General features: G+C 35.1%; 1 long non-coding RNA gene across 1 annotated transcript; it reads right to left on the bottom strand.

The window, feature by feature from the left end:
- Nucleotides 1–502: 502 nt before the first annotated feature.
- Nucleotides 503–16,469, bottom strand: LOC116564853. The gene is made up of 3 exons (XR_004275128.1): nucleotides 16,458–16,469; nucleotides 15,650–15,653; nucleotides 503–594 (listed from the first exon to the last, which is right to left on the bottom strand). It is a non-coding gene; the product is annotated as an uncharacterized LOC116564853 (long non-coding RNA).
- Between the last annotated feature and the right edge of the window lie 864 nt (nucleotides 16,470–17,333).

Genomic DNA, 17,333 nt, shown 5'->3' with positions numbered 1-17,333 from the left:
CAATGCTGGCAAAAACAAGCAACAGGGAAAGGGCTCCCAATCCAAAAAATGGTGCTAGGATAACCGGCTAACCATATGCTGAAGACTGAAGCTAGACCTCTACCTTTCACCATATATAAAAATTAACTCAAGATGGATTAAGGATTTAAATGTAAGACCTCAGACTATAAAAATCCTAGAAGATAACCAAAGAAATACTCTTTTGACATTGAACTTAGCAAATAATTTTTGGCTCATCTCCAAAAGCAATTAGAACAAAAACAAAAATTGACAAGGGTAACCTAACTAAATTTAAAAGCTTCTGCACATTAAGAGAAACTATCAATAGAACAGACAATGTAGACAATGGGAGAATCTATTCACAAGCTATGCATCAAATATAGTTCTAATACCCAGAATCTCTAGGAAACTTAGTTCAAGAAAAATAAAATAACTCCATTAAAAATGGGCAAAGGACATGAATAGACACTTCTCAAAAGAAGTCATACAAGTGGCCAATGAACATATAAAATATCCTCAGCATCACTGATCATCAGATAAATGCCAAGGAAAACCACAATGAGATACCATCTCATCCCAGTCAGAATGGGTATTCTTCAAAAGTCAGAAATCATAAGATGCTGGCAAGGCTGTGGAGAAAAGGGAACACTTATACACTGTTGGTGGGAATGTAAACTAGTTCAATCACTGTGGAAAGCAGTTAGGAGATTTTCCAAAGAATGTGACTGAGCTATAATTCAACCCAGGGATCCGATTACTGGATATATACCTGAAGGAAAATAAATCATTCTACCAAAAAATGCATGCACTTGTATGTTCATCACTGTGCTATTCACAATAGCAATTACATGAAAACAACTAAGGTGCCCATTTTTGGTAGACTAGCTAACGAAAGTGATACACACACACACACACACACACACACACACACACACACACACACACACATATATATATATATATACTGTGAAATAGTGTGCATCCATAAAAAGAATGAAATCATATCCTTTGCAGCAACATGCGTATAGTTGAATGACATGATTCTAAGCGAATTAATGTAAAAACAGAAAACAAAATACCATGTGTTCTGACCTATAAGTGAGAGCTAAATATTGAGTACACATGGACATAAATATGGGAAAAATAGTAAGATCTACTAGCAGGGGAAGGGGAAAAGGGAGTGCAGATTTTAAAATTATCTATTGAGTAATTTTAAAATTATCTATTGATAATTTTAAAATTATCTATTGAGTAATTTGGGGCACAAATCCTGGGTGACAGGATTTGTGCCCCAAACCTCAGCATTACTCAATATTCCCACACAGCAAACCTGCACATGCACTCCCCTATCTAAAATAAAAGTTGAAATTATGAAAAAAGAAATACAACACTTTACAGTAAAAGTCTGAGTTTCACATGTCAAAAAAAGAAAATTAATGGAAAGGGGTACAGGCAGTTTTAAAGGTGCACTGTTTGCTGTGTTAGTAAAGTTTATGTGTTATAAATTTAAATTATAGTGTTATTTTAGAATATTACATGCAATTACTTTGGTAATCACAAAGAAAATTACTGCAAAATAACACCAAAAGCAGTAAGAAGAAAATGTAAATATTTCACTAGTTTTAAAAAATGAACTAATCTTAAGACTGTAATGCAACAAATAGGGAACAAAATTATCTGTAAAACGTATAGAAAGGAAATATAAAAATAATAGAAATCTCTTTTCATCAGTAATTATAAATGAGTAAAGTTCCCTGATCAAGAGACTGAGATTGGCAGAATAAATGAAAAAAAAATTAATCCAACTATATGCTGTTTGCAAGAAACTTGCTTTAGACCCAGGGAAACAGGTTGAAAGAAAAAGTGTGGAGAAGTATATTCCTTGCAAATAGTAACCAAAGGAGATAAGGAAAAATTCTATTGACACTAGAAAAATAAATTTTATATCAGAGCTCACCACAGTGGCTTAAAGTAGTTTGGGTCCTAAATAAATAGAAAGGTAGTCTAGGCCACAAAGACTGTAATTCCTGGACAAGTCCTGGTGCTATGCTGGGCTTGGAGTCTGTGGTCTTCTGCGGCACATTACTTAGTGAGACATCAGCTGGAGTGGCCAAGGGAGTGCTTGCTTCACAGCTAACCTAACAATAGACAATGCAGCTCCACAACTGCAGGAGAAACTTTTTCCTGTTTTAGGAGAGAAGAGGGGAGAGTAAATATAACTTTAACTTGCAACTAGGATACCAGCTCAGTCACAATAGCATAGGGAACAAAGTGAGTTCTGTGACTTCTATTCCAGGTTGTAGCTCCCAGATGACAATTCTAGACATACCCTGGACCGGAAGGGAACTCACTACCTTGAAGAGAAGGAACCAATCTTAGCAGGGTTCATCACCTGCTTACTAAAGAGCTCTTGAGTCCTGAACAATCAGCAGCAGTATCCAGGCAATACTTGCAATAAGCCTCGTGAGAGACTCCAAGCTATGCTGGCTTCAGATATGACCCCATATATTCCCATCTGTGGTGTCTATGGAGAAAGACTCCTTCTGCTTGAGGAAAGGAGAGGTAAAAGTAAATGGGACTATGTCTTGCAGCTTGGGTACCAGTTTGGCCATAGTGGAGGAAAATAGCATACAGGCTCCTAGGTCACCAGTTCTAGGTTTTGGCTCTTGAATGGTATTTCAAGACCTGCCCTGGGCCAGAGGGAAGCTCTTGCCATGAAGGGAGAGACCCAGGCCTGGCAGCATTTACCACAAGCTGACCGAAGAGCTCTTGAGCCTTGAATGACTGACTATTGGTGGTCGCCAGGCTGTACTCATCAAGGGCCTGTAGCCACAGGAAGAGACTCCTCTGCTTGAGGAGAGGGAAGGAAAGAGTGGGAAATACTTTGTTTTGTGGCCTGGCTGCCAGCTGAGCTGCAGTAAAATAAAGCACTGGGTAGAGTCCTGAGGTTCCCAACTACAGGTCCTGACTCCCAAATGGCATCTCTGGACCCATCTGAGGCAGGGGGAACTTGTCACCCTTAAGGGAAAATACAAGCCTGGCTGGATTTGCTACCTGCAGATTGTAGAGTCCTTGGGCCATAAATAAATATAGGTAATAGCCAGGCAGTGGTCACCATGGGCTTTGGGCCAGTCTCAGTCCTATGTTGACTTTGGATCTGACCTAGTACAGTTCTAGTGGTGGTGGCAACAGCGGGGCTTGTGTGACCTCTCACCCAGCTCCAGTCAGCTCAGTTAAGAGACTCTATTTGTTTCAGAGAAAGTAAGGGAAGAGGGCAAAAGTATCTGCCTTGAAATCCAGGGAATTCTCCTTCATCTTAACCAAGACTGCCAAAGCGGTACTTCTGTGAGTCTGCAAGAGACACAGTGTTGATGGGCTTGGGGTGCCCCCAGATGCAGATATGGCAGCAGTGGCAAAAGATACAGCTTACAATATCTAAGTCCCTTGAATACTTGGAACGTCTTCCAAAGAAGGATGGATACAAACAAGCTAAGACTGAGAAAATTATAGTACATACACAACTTTTCAGTGCCCACACACTGATGAACATTTACAAGCATCAAGAACATCCAGGAAAACATGGCCTCACCAAGTGAACTAAATAAGATCGATTCAGAGAGAGATATATGACCTTTCAAACACAGAATTCAAAATAACTGGTTTGAGAAAGCATGATGAAATTCAAGGTAATACAGGGAAGGAATTCAGAATACTTTATATATTTCACAAAAATATTGAAAAAATTAAGCAAGCAAAACTTCTGGAGATGAAAAATGCAATTAACATACTAAAGAATGCATCCGTTTCTTACCTGCAGAATTGATCAAGCAGAAGAAAGAATTAATAAGCTTGAAGACAGTCTATTTGAAAATATACAGAGGAGACAAAAGAAGAAAGAACTTAAAAAAAGAAGCATGTTTACAAGATCTAGAAAACAACCTCAAAAGGGAAAATCTAAGTGTTATTGGCATTAAAAAAGGAAGTAGAGAGAGAGAGAGATAAGGTTAGAAAGTGTATTCAAAGAGATAATATCAGAAATTCCCAAACCTAGATATCAACATTCAAGTGCAAGAAAGTTATAGAAAAATGAGCAGATTTAACTCAAAAAATACTATCTCAAGACAATTAATAATCAAACTCCCAAAGGCCAAAGATAAAGGATTTTTAAAGCAGCAAGATAAAAGAAACAGCGTACAATGGAGCTCCAGTATGTCTTGAGGCAGACTTTTCCATGGAAACGTTGCAGCCCAGGAGAGGGAGATATGACATACTTAAAGTGTTGATGGAAAAATAAAATCTTTTCCTAGAATAGTGTATCCTGTGAAAATATCCTTCAGGCCTGAAGGAGAAACAAAGACCTTTGCAGACGAATGAAGCTGAGGAATTTCATTAACACCAGGCCTGCCCTATAAGAAATGCTAAAGGAAGTTCTTCAATCTGATAAAAAAAAAAAAAAAGACATTAATGAGCAATAATAAATCATCCAAAAATACAAAACTCACTGATAATAGACACAGAAAAACACTGAACATTGTAAGTGTATTGTGTAAACTACTCTTTAATAGAAAGACTAGATGAAGAATCAATGAAAAGTCATAACTAAGATCACTTTTCAACATATAGATAGTACAATAAGACATAAAGAGAACAAAAATATAAAAAACAGAGGAATAATGTTAAAGTGTAAGGTTTTTATTAATTTTCTTTTACCTGTTTATTCGTTTACATAATCAGTGTTAAGTTGTTATTGGCTTAAAATAAAGATTTAATAGATTGTATTCACAAGCTTTATGTTAACCTCAAATTAATTATATCTATATCTATATCTATATCTATATCTATATATATATACACACAATGAATACACACACAAAAAAAACAGCAAGAACTTAAATCATAGAACCAGAGAAACTCACCTTCTAAAAGAAAGACAAGAAGAAAGGAAAAGACCACAAAACAACCAAAATACAAATAACAACATAGCAGGTGTAAGCCCTTGCTTATCAATAACATTGGATGTAAATGCATGAAACTCTCCAATCAAAAAGCGTAGAATAGCTGAAGGGATAAAAAAAAAAAAGAACCAATGATCTGTTGCCTACAGGAAATACATGTCACCTATAAAAATACATACAGACTGATAGCAAAGGGATGGAAAAAAGATATTCCATGAAAATAGAAACCAAAACAGAGCAGGAATGGCTATTCTTATATCAGACAAAATAGATTTCAAGTCAAAAACTATAAGAAGAGACAAGATTATTATATAATGATATCAGTTCAGCTTGTGGATATAAGAGTTGTAAATATATGTGCATTCGGTGCTAGAGAAACGAGATATATTTCACAAATATTATTAGAGCTAAAGTGAGAGATAGGCCCCAATGCAATAATAGAGATTTTAACACCCTACTTTCACCCATTCATCATTATACAATGAAAATCCAACCTACAATGAGATATTATCTCACCCCGGCTCAAATGGCTTTTATACAAAATCGGGCAATAAAGAATGCTGGCAGTGTGTTATCAACAGCAAATAATCATGAAGTTATTATTGGAAAATATTTTTATTACAATTAGTCAATGCCTCTTTTTATATTTTCAAGTGCTTACAATCTTTATAATTAATCAGACACTATTTCAACGAAAGTTTAGAGTCCTATTAGTCCTAGTTATACAAAAAGACTGTACATGTAGACACTAATGAAATTCTCTGCAATTGCAGTATAATAGAGGGAACAATTACTTGAATGTAGGTACCATCTTGAATTCCCAGATTGGATAAGTACCCTTCGTGAAGTGAGTATATGTCTCTTTCTAAATGTTTCCACATTTTGGGGGGTAAATAATTATAGTCGTCTGCCTATCTCAAACAATATCAACAGATAATTTGTTACCTACATTATATTACATTTATTTTGTTATTTTTTATTACTATAAGTTCTGGGATACAAGTGCAGAACATGCAGCCTTGCTTGTTATATAGGTATACACATGCCAGGGTGGTTTGCTGCACTCATCAACCTGTCATCTACATTAAATATTTAGCCTAATGTTATCTCTCCCCTAGCTTCCCACCCCCTGGTAGCCCCCCACATGTGATGTTCCCATCCCTGTGTCCATGTGTCCTCATTGTTCAACACCCACTTACAGGTGAAAGAACATGTGGTGTTTGACTTTCTGTTTCTGTGTTAGTTTGCTGAGAATGATTGTTTCCAGCTTCACTGTCCTGCAAAGGACATGAACTCATCCTTTTTTATGGCTGCGTAGTATTCCATGATGTATATTTGCCATTTTTTATTTATCCAGTCTATCATCACTGATGGGCATTTGGGTTGGTTCCAAGTCTTTGCTATTGTGAATAGTGCTGCAGTAAGCATATGTGTGCCTGTGTGTTTATAGTAGAATGATTTGTAATCCTTTGTGTATATACTCAGTAATTAGACTGCTGGGTCAAATGGTATTTCTAGTTTTAGATCCTTGAGGAATCGCCACACTGTCTTCCACAATGGTTGAACTAATTTACACTCTGACCAACAGTGTAAAAATGTTCCTATTTCTCTGCACCATCTCCAGCATCTGTTGTTTCCTGACTTTTAAATGATCACCATTCTAACTGGCATGAGATGGTATCTCATTGTGGTTTTGATTTGCATTTCTCTAATGACCAGTGATAATGAGCTTCTTTTCATGTGTTTGTTGGCTGCATAAATGCCTTCTTTTGAAAAGTATCTGTTGATATCCTTCACCCACTTTTTGTTTGTTTTTCTTTCCTGTAAATTTGTTTAAATTTCTTGTAGATTCTGGATATTAGCCCTTTGTCAGATGGATAGATTGTAAAAATTTTCTCTTATTTGTAGGTTGCCTGTTCACTCTGATGATACTTTTTTTTTTCACCTTCTTCTTCTTTGAGATGGAATCTTGCTCTGTTGCCAGGCTGGAGTGCAGTGGCCCAGTCTCGGCTCACTACAACTTCCACCTCCTGGTTTCAAGTGATTCTCCTGCCCCAGCCTCCTGAGTAGCTGGGACTATATGCACCTGCTACCACGCCCAGCTAATGTTTGTATTTTTAGTAGAGACAGGGTTTCACCATGTTGGCCAGGATGATCTTGATCTCTTGATCTTGTGATCCACCTGCCTTGGCCTCCCAAAGTGCTGGGATTATAGGTGTGAGCCACTGTGCCAAGCCAATAGTTTCTTTTGCTGTGCAGAAGCTCTTTATATCCCATTTGTCAATTTTGTTTTTTGTTGCCATTGCTTTGCCATAAGACTATTTTGATACTCTTTAATGGCCTGTATTATTAAATGTATTACTAATAGCTTTTACATTAAAAAATTACTAATAACTTTTACATACAAATTAAACCTTAAAAATACAGGCCACTAAAGAGTATCAAATAGTCTCACTGCAGGTTTGTTGTGAAAGATACCCTGCTAGTAGGAGTCAACAGATCTAGAATTCGACTCTGACATTTCATGTTAAACAGCTCTTTGGCAAATCAGGAAAATAATTAAAATTTTTTTTTAATTTTACTTTAAGATCTCTTTAAAATATTGTATAGTACTAGCCTCCTGGCTTAATTAGCACTTAGTCACCAGAAATGACTGTGGATGTGAAACTCTGTAAGAAACTATTTCTTAGCTTCATTAAAATATTTGATTATTGAGTATGTTCTTTGGTTTTAGTGTGAGAAGCATACCCTATCTACATTCTCTGTCAGAGCTCAAGCCAATTTTGAACAATACTATGAGTAGTTATTCTTGTTTATTTTGTTAATTCCACATCAGGCTTGTCTTGATTGGACAATTTTATGGTCTTCATATATACTGTTTCTTCTATAAGACTGTGATTAAATTGACGACAGAACACTGATTTATTTCTTTTAAATTTCTAATATTTACATAGTACTTAGTATATGGTATAAATTCAAAAAATGAAGGAAATTTTGGTCAAGGTAATGAACAAAACTGCACTGGATTTTACAGCTGCATTTTCTAAGCCAACTAAAGTAATGGGTGTTTCTTTCCAGCAGTTGAACTATATGCCAGGAGGTTATGGTTCATTTCTGCATCCATTCACATGGTCATTGAATATTTACCTCTTTAAATTCTAAGTATTAGCCATTTCTGATTTTTGATCCTCGGTAGGATACAGTGAGAGTAAAACAGGATCCACTGCCTAAAGAGGGGGCTTTGGAGATAATTGATATAATTATGACACAGAAAAATATTACATCTTATTTAAAATCCTTCCATGGATAAGGTACACGGAAAACGAAGTCTAAATTTAAAAACAATCACAAGGAAATAAGAAGGCAGAAGGAACTAAAATAACACATTGAATATTAAAATATCCAGTTGTTTTACCAAGTTTTAATATTCTGATAACTTACGTTCAGGGCAGGGGAATCGAGCACTACCAATTTCCCATATTTACAATATTAAAGGGCTAGTTCATTGTCTTTGTGGAGATATTTATTTTTGAGACTTCCCAATTACCTTGGCTATGTTTCATTTTAAATATCTTCACAGTGGAGATTCTTATCAGTACCTCATCTCAAATAAATACCCACCATAAAAAGACAAATATGTTCTTCTGTGTTTGAATGTTTTCCTGGCAGGTTTTGAAAGATTGTCTATACTGATGTTTGTGAAATAAAGGAAATGAGCCATAAGAAATAAATAAATCAAAGTGTCATATAAAAGCCTTGCACAGAGGGGTGAGAAATGCTGATATAAACATTAAACCACTGGAAATCATTGTTGCTTTGGAAAACTCTAATGATAAGTGAACAAAAGTACTAAATACACAGAACTTCCAAAGCTGCTAATATTTTAGCACACAAAGAATTATGTCCTGAGCTATAATGCAAATTAAATTGAAACTTTTATAATTCAATCTTGTGGTCAACTAGCCCAACAGCCACTGTGCTAAGATTCCTCTCATTAAAAAATATTTAAGATTTTACTTGAGCACAGTACAATCATTTGTTGGGATTTGCAATGCGCAGTACCTAAGCCAACTACCTAGCCAGAACAAACATTTACCAAAGTTTCTAATAATATAGTCAACCTTGTCTCCTAATATATTATGAACAATCTGGAAAGCTGCTCTCCTTTCTTACACCTACTCATTTTTTTCCTTATATTTCTATCTTGATGTACTATGCTTGCTATTAAATAACCTGTGCTCCAAGAAGATATGTTTTCTATGACTTTCACTTCCCTATTCACATCCTTCAGAAAATAGTTCTTTTTTGACAGTGCTCCACAAAAGGCACATGAAACTTCTTTATTTTCTGATGCAGGGCTGTCACTGGGAGCTTACTTTGGGAGTGCAACGTAGCTCAGAAATGGGGGACTTAAAATCCCAAGGTGCAACCCTTGACCCATTGTGAAAAGGAGTCAATGAATAAACATTCCCACCTCCTATTATACAGACAGATAATTCTGGGAAACATTTGTACACTTCTCAAAAGTTCTAGAGAGAAACAGCTGGCATTGCCTACAAAAGTGACCCCAATATTAAATCTTCATGCTCTTTTTTCCTCATTTCCTGCCTCACTGTCCCAGGAATCCCACTCTATTTGGTACCATCTTGAAAATAAACAACCCATCACAAGTCTTTGTTTCAGGCTCTGCTTTTATGGAATACCAAGATAGCCGAGGATCTTTGGGAAAAAAAATTGGTTTATGTTTTTTCTTAAAGCCTTCAATGGATCATCATTTCCTGTGAGATATAATCCAGGGTCCTTAGTGTGAGGCATATAAAGGATTTGATGGACTAATCTTTGCCTAATGTTCTTATCTCTTCTGTCACAGTGAATCCTCAAACACTACTAACCTGTAATACGGGATTGCTTGCAAATGTCTCATGTCATGATGTTTTAAGTGTCTGCTCTTTGCATTTTTTTTTTTTACTAGACCTAATTTTTCCCACAATATGCAAAAGGTCTACACAACCTCTTTTGTTCATCTATCCTTTAACCTTCATACACAATATCTCATATATTCCTTTGTGTATCCAGAGAATTATTTTGCACTTACCATAGTCTATTTCTTTAACCCATTCGTGTCTGTGCTTATTTCCTCTTCTTTACTAGGCAAAGGCCGATACATTATTCGCTTTTTAATTCTCATGCACCACACAGTGTGATTCATAAAATGTAGTTACAAACATTTATTGAGAGATTGATGAAGTATATAAGCAGATAACATTAATCAATAAAATTATGATTCACCTATTCTTTTCTTTAACCCATGTACCACTTCATGTCCTTGTGACTAACCCTGTTTTCAGATTCTCCAAGTGAACCTCTAGCAGGCATTTCCTCCAGTACTCCTTAGATTGCAATCATCCTGGATGATGGCAGGTTATGACCATGTAATTCCTGAATAAGTGGAATTTCACTGCTGTTTATGTAATTAAGTGATAAATTGAATATGTGGTTTATAAGTATTATATGAGTCTGCTACACTGCTTATTGAATACAGATGGATGGAGTACTCTCTTGAGAGAATTGGCTTCCGTAATAAAATAAGCATAATTAAGATTTAATGTACTACAGACATTGATTCAATCTTTGCTATTGGAATTTAATAGAATTATAGAACTCCTCTCCATACATTGAAAAATATAAGCATATTAATTTAAAATTCAGAGTATTAGTAGTTTTTCTTTTAATAGGAGATAACATGACAGAAAATATAGAAGAAAAAGTATTTCTTAGAGGATCTGAAGGTTATTCTAATCTGAGTTGGTTTTGTTTCTTCTTATTACTAGAAGAATAACTTAAGGACAAAGTGGCATTTAGTTCACTAGTTTAAGTAATATGTAGACTACTTGGTTACCAATTAGTGGTAAATGGAAACTGACACAGCTGGAATCACATCTAAGAATTCACTAATCTTTGTAAATTACATTCATCTTCAGACATGAACCAAACAGGAGCAGAAAAAAAAATCAATACAAACTCCCATTTTAATTTGAGTTCAAATCACAGAATTACCTCCAATAAGCTATGAGTACCTTCAAAAATTAGATGTCTTGAAGTTTCTATTTTTCAGCTACAAATGGACTTATTTAATCTAGTTGTTAATAATTACATAATTTTAAAAAATTGTTAGAGCTGGAAAATTCTTGTTATAAACTATAAAATTTTTGTTATGAACTAGAAATGCTAAATTTTTGTTGATTAAAGATATAGGTGGGCTAAAATAAAAAAGTGTTAAAGGCAGCTAGAAAGGATAATTCACCTGCAAAGGGAATCCCATCAGACTAACCGTGACTTTCTCAGCAGAAATCTCACAAGCCAGAAGAGATGGGAAGGGCTATATTCAATATTTTTTTTAAAAAGAAATTTTAAGGAAAAAAATTGTATCTGGCCAAACTAAGCTATAAATAAAAGAGAAATTAGATCCTTTCTACACAAGCAAATGCTGGAGGAATTCATTTCCACCACACCTGTCTCATAAGAGCTCCTGAAAGAAGCACTAAATATGGAAAGGAAAGACTGTTACCAGCCATTACAAAAACATTTAAATATACAGACCAGTGACACTATAAAGAAACCACAAAAGCAAGTCTGCATAGTAACCAGCTAACATAGAATGACAGGATCAAATCCACACATATCAATACTAACCAACTGTAGATGAGCTAAATTACCCAATTAAAAGGCACAGGACGGCAAGCTGGAGAGACCCATGCAAAAAAGAAGGAAGACCCATGCAAGCTAGATAAAGAAGAAAGACTCAGTGGTATGCTACCTAAAAGACCCATCTCATATGCATTGATACCCATAGGTTTAAAATAAAGGGATGGAGAAAAATCTACCAAGCAAACGGAAAATAGAAAAAAGCAGGGATTGCAATCCCAATTTCAGACAAAACAGACTTTAAACCAGCAAATATCCAAAAAGACAAAGAAAGGCATTACATAATGGTAATGGGTTCAATTAAACAGGAAGACCTAACTCTCTTAAGTATATATGCACCCAACACAGGAGCATCCAGTTTCAAAAGGCAAGTTCTTAGAGACCTTCAATGAGACTTAGTATTCCACACAGTAATAGTAGGAGACTTCAACAACACACTGACAGTATTAGACAGATCATCAAGGAAGAAAATTAACAAAAATATTCAGGACCTGAACAAAAATATTCAATCTGACCTGGATCAGATTGGCCTGATAGACAGAAATACAAATACCACCACAAAATAACAGAATATACATTCTTCTCATAGCCATATGCCATATACTTTAAAATAGACCACATAATTGGACATAAAATAATCTTCAGCAAATGCAAAAACTGAAATAATACAAATCACACTCTTGGACCACAATGCAATAAAAATAAAAGTCAAGACTAAAAAAATCACTCCAAACCATGCAATCACACAGAAATTAAACCACCTGCTACTGACTGACTTTGGGGTAAATAATGAAATTAAGGCAGAAATCAAGAAGTTGTTTGAAACCGATAAGAGCAAAGATAAAACATACCAGAATCTCTGGGACATAGTTAACTCAGTGTTAGCAGAAAAATTTATAGCATTAGGCACCCACATCAAAAATTTGAATAACCTCAAATTAACAACCTAACATCACAACTAAAATAACTAGGGAGCCAAGAAGAAAACAACCTCAAAGCTAGTAGAAGACTAAATAAGTAAATAAATAACCAAAATGAGAGCTGAACTGAGGAAAATTGCAACATGAAAAATCATTCAAAAGATCAATTAATTCAGGAGTTGGTTTATTGAAAAAATTAATAAGATATATAGGCCACTGGCTTGACTAATAAAGAAAAAAAGAGAGGAGATTCAAATAAACACAATGAGAAATTACAAGAGATATTACCACTGACCCCACAGAAATACAAATAACCATCAGAAACTACTATGAAACTACTCTATATACAAAAACTAGAAAACCTAAGACATGGATAAATTCTTGGACACATACACCCTCCCAAAGTCTGAACCAGGAAAAAAAAAATGTAATTTCTGAACTGATCAATAATGGGCTCTGAAATTAAATCAATGATAAATAGCCTACCAACCAAAAAAAGCCCAGGATAATATGAATTTACAGGTACAATCTACCAGATGTACAAAGAAAAACTAGTTCCATTCTTAATAAAGCTGCTCCAAAAAATTGAGGAAGAGATACACCTCCTTAACTCATCAGTTAAGGAGATTAGCCAGCATCATCCTAATAACAAAAGCTGTCAGAGACACAATAAAAAAGAGAAAACTTTAGACCAATATCCTTGATGAATATTAGTGCAAAATTCCTTAACAAGATAATGACAAACCAAATCCAGTGGCATGTCAAAAAGGTAATCCACCATGATCAAGTAGTGTCTATCCCTGGGATGCAATGTTGGTGCAACATGTGCAAATCAATAAATAAGATACATCACAAAAACAGAGCCAAAGACCAAAACCACATGATGATCTCAATAGATGCATAAAAGGCTTTCTATAAAATTCAACATCTCTTCATGTTAAAAACACTCAATAGAATAGGTATTAAAGGAACATATCTCAAAACAATAAGAGTCATCTATGACAAACACACAGCCAACATCATAATAAATGGGCAAAAGCCTGAAGCATTCCCTTTGAAAAATGGCACAAGACAAGGATGCTCTCTATCACCACTCATATTCAACATAGTGTTGGGGGTCCCGGCCAGAACAATCAAGAAAGAGAAAGAAATAAAGGGCATCCAAATAGGAAGAGAGGAAGTCAAACTATACCTGTTTGCAGATGACATAATTCCATATCTAGACAACCCTATAGTCTCAGCTCCAAAGCTTCTTCAGCTAATAAACAACTTCAGCAAAGTTTCAGGATACTAAATGAATGTATTAAAAATCACTAACATTCCTATACACCAACAACAGCAACCTGAGATCCAAATCAGGAATATAGTCCCTTCATAATTGCCAAAAAAGAATAAAATACTTAGGAATACATCTAACTAGGGAAGTGAAAGATGTCTACAATAAGAATTACAAAACACTGCTTAAAGAAATCATAGATGACCCAAAGAAATGGGAAAACATTCCATGCTTATGAGTAGAAAGAATCGATATCATAAATGTCCATACTGTCCAAGGAAATTTATAGATGCAACACTATTCCTATGAAAGCACCAATGACATTTTTACAAAGCTAGAGAAAAATATTTTAAAAGTGATAGGGAACCAAAAACGACCTTGAGTAGCCAAGGAAATTGTAAGCAATAAATAAATAAATAAATGAAAACAAAGCTGGAGGCATCACATTACCTGATTTCAAAGTATATTACAGGGCCACAGTCAGTAAAACAGCAAAGTACAAAACCAGACACATAAACCAATGGAACAAAATGGAGAGTCCAGAAATAAGATTATACACTTATAACCATCTGATCTTTGACAAAGTTGACAAAAGCAATAGGGAAAGGACTTTCTACTCAATAAATGGTGCTGGGATAACTGGCTAGCCATATGCAGAAGATTGAAACTGGATTCCCTCCTTACACCATATACAAAAATCAACTCAAGATGGATTAAAAATTTAAATGTAAAACCTAAAATGCTAAAAAATCTGGAAGACAGCTTGGGCACTATCATTCTGAACATAAGAACTTGCAAAGATTTCATGACAAATATTACAAAAGCCATTGCAACAAAACCAAAAATTGACAAATTGGATCTAATTAAACTAAAGAGCTTCTGCACAGCAAAAGAAGCTATCAACAGAGTAAACAGATACTCTACAGAATGGGAGTAAATATTTGCAAACTATGCATTTGACAAAAGTCTAATATCCAGCATCTATAAGGAACTTAAACAAATTTACAAGAAAAAACCAAACAACCCCATTAAAAAGTGGACAAAGGATATGAACAGACACTTTTCAAAAGAAGACATACATGAAGCCAACAAGTATAAGAAAAAAGCCTAATATTCCTGATCATTAGATAAATGCAAATGAAAACCACAATAAGATACCATCTCACAGCAGTAAGAATGGCTATTATTAAAAAGTCAAAAAATAACAGATGCTGGTAAGGTTGCAGCAAAAAAAGGAACACTTATACACTCTTACTGGGTGCATAAATTAGTTTTACCATTGTGGAAAGCATTGTAGATATTCCTCATAGAGCTAAAAACAGAACTGCCATTTGCCCCAGCAATCCCATTACATCACGGGTATAACAGAATGCATTCTTTTCCAGTGTGCATGTGACAATATCCAGCATCTCTTCTTGAGGGTGGAGGGCAGAGGGTGGGAGAAGGGAGAAGATCAGAAAAAATGACTAATGAGTACTAGGCTTAGCACCTGGTGGATGAAATAATCTGTACAACAATTCCCCATGACACGAGTTTATATTTTCAAACCTGTACACATGCCCCAAACCTAAAATCAAAGTTTAAAAAAAAAGTAAGTAAAACAAACCTAACTAGACATTCTCTACAAAAACCTGATTTAAATATAAGTAGTTTAGGTTGCTGGAAAAAACAAAGATGGAGAAGGATTGAAAGATATCCCACAGAAACGAATGAAAAGAAACCTGGAATAGCTATATTAATTTTAGACAAAGTAGACTGCAGAATAAGAAACATTATCAAGGAAAGATAGAGACATTACTTAAGGATAACGGGGCCCATTGTTCAAGAGAATATAACAATATAAATGAATATTTACCTAAAAACAAAGCTTCAGTGTGCATGCAAGTGTAAATGACTGATCTGAAAAGATAACTAGACAAACTACAGTTGTGGTTGAATATTTCAGCACACTTTTCTGAATATTGATAAAACAAGTAGGCAGAAATTCAGTATGGTTATAGATGATCTGACGAACACAATCAACCAACAACATCTATTTGACACATACTAAACATTCTACCAGCAATAGCAGAAAATGCATTCTTTTCAAATGTGCATAGGACATTCACAAAGATAGACTGCATAAACAAATCTTAACAAATTTAAGTGGATAGAAATCCTCTTAAAATCACAAACTATCAATATTCACACAAGATAAAGTAAGAGTTATTCCATTCTTATTAGAGGAACTGAACATGTAGTTTTAAATATTCCATACAAAAAAAAGCACCAAGCTCAGATAGTTTCACTGGAAAATATTTAATGAAAAAATAATGCTAATTCTATACAATATTTCAATAATATAGAAGAAGAAGGGGGGAGAGGAAGACTTTAAAATTATTATGACTGATGTGCTATAAAAGATGGATGAAAGAGCAATAAAATAGATGTTGTGCTAGAAAATATTAGCTGAGCTGGAATTTATAAAAAGCAACAAATGCATGTTCCAGAATAGGAAAATACAAAATCTGAAGTTGATAACTCAGTAATTTTATAGCAATTTAGATACAAAAGGAAGATTACTGAAGTAAAAGATAAATAAAATATCCAGAAGACTTTCACAAGAGAATAAATGGTACCACACTTAACCTGCAATGATGATGATTTGAAGGCATTGGATAGAAACAGATTTATGACTGGAATTATTAAGAGAAGGGAAGCAGCAAAGGGATCCCCAATTTTAACCCAGCTTTCTCCCTGGTGGCATTTAAAAAATGTAATACAGGAATATAGAGTCTAAGGGTACTGGTCTAAATGAGTTGGGAAAGTAGAAATTACAGTGTGGGGCTACCCAGATTAAGTGTGATTTAGGAGGCAAGGTAGCTTAGAGGAAGATTACATAGGAAAAACTCTAAAATAGTTGCTGAGATTTCTCCTTGGATCTTTGGCTGACTGCTAAACTGCACTTGAGCAAGGCAAAATTCTGAGAAGGCTTTGGCATAATATCTGTGGAGAGACCAGAAAGCTAATCAAGTATCTGAAAGGGCATACTTAGCCAGAGTGGAGAGACCCAGGATCTCAGTTAAGATACCACATAAACTGTGTTTTAAGGATGTTGCCCTAAAAATAAGGGATAAGATGTAAGAGTAAAGGAAGGTCTAAAGAAACCTAGTCTAACAAACCTAAAATCAAGCTCTGACAAGATTAATGTAACCTCTAATGATCTGACAGTTTTCTAGAACAAAAGTTCACATATTTTAGAGACAGACCACATAACTTAGATGTTCATATCATACACTATGTCCAGAATTAACTTTAAAAACTGCCAGAGAAGTGAAACTATAGACTGAAGGAAACAATTCAGAGCTGCCTGGAAACAACAGATGATAGAGCTAGAAACTTGAAGACAAGTAAATCATAGCTCTGGGCCAGGTGCGGTGGCTCAGTACATAATCCCAGCACTTTGAGAGGCCAAGGTGAGTGAATCACCTGAGGTCA

This window comes from Sapajus apella, unplaced genomic scaffold, assembly GCF_009761245.1.
Source record: "Sapajus apella isolate SASKATOON/1434 unplaced genomic scaffold, GSC_monkey_1.0 scaffold38, whole genome shotgun sequence".
NCBI lineage: Eukaryota > Metazoa > Chordata > Mammalia > Primates > Cebidae > Sapajus > Sapajus apella.
The sequence above is the reverse complement of the archived record's forward strand: the minus strand, read 5'-3'. Positions and strand labels throughout refer to the sequence as shown.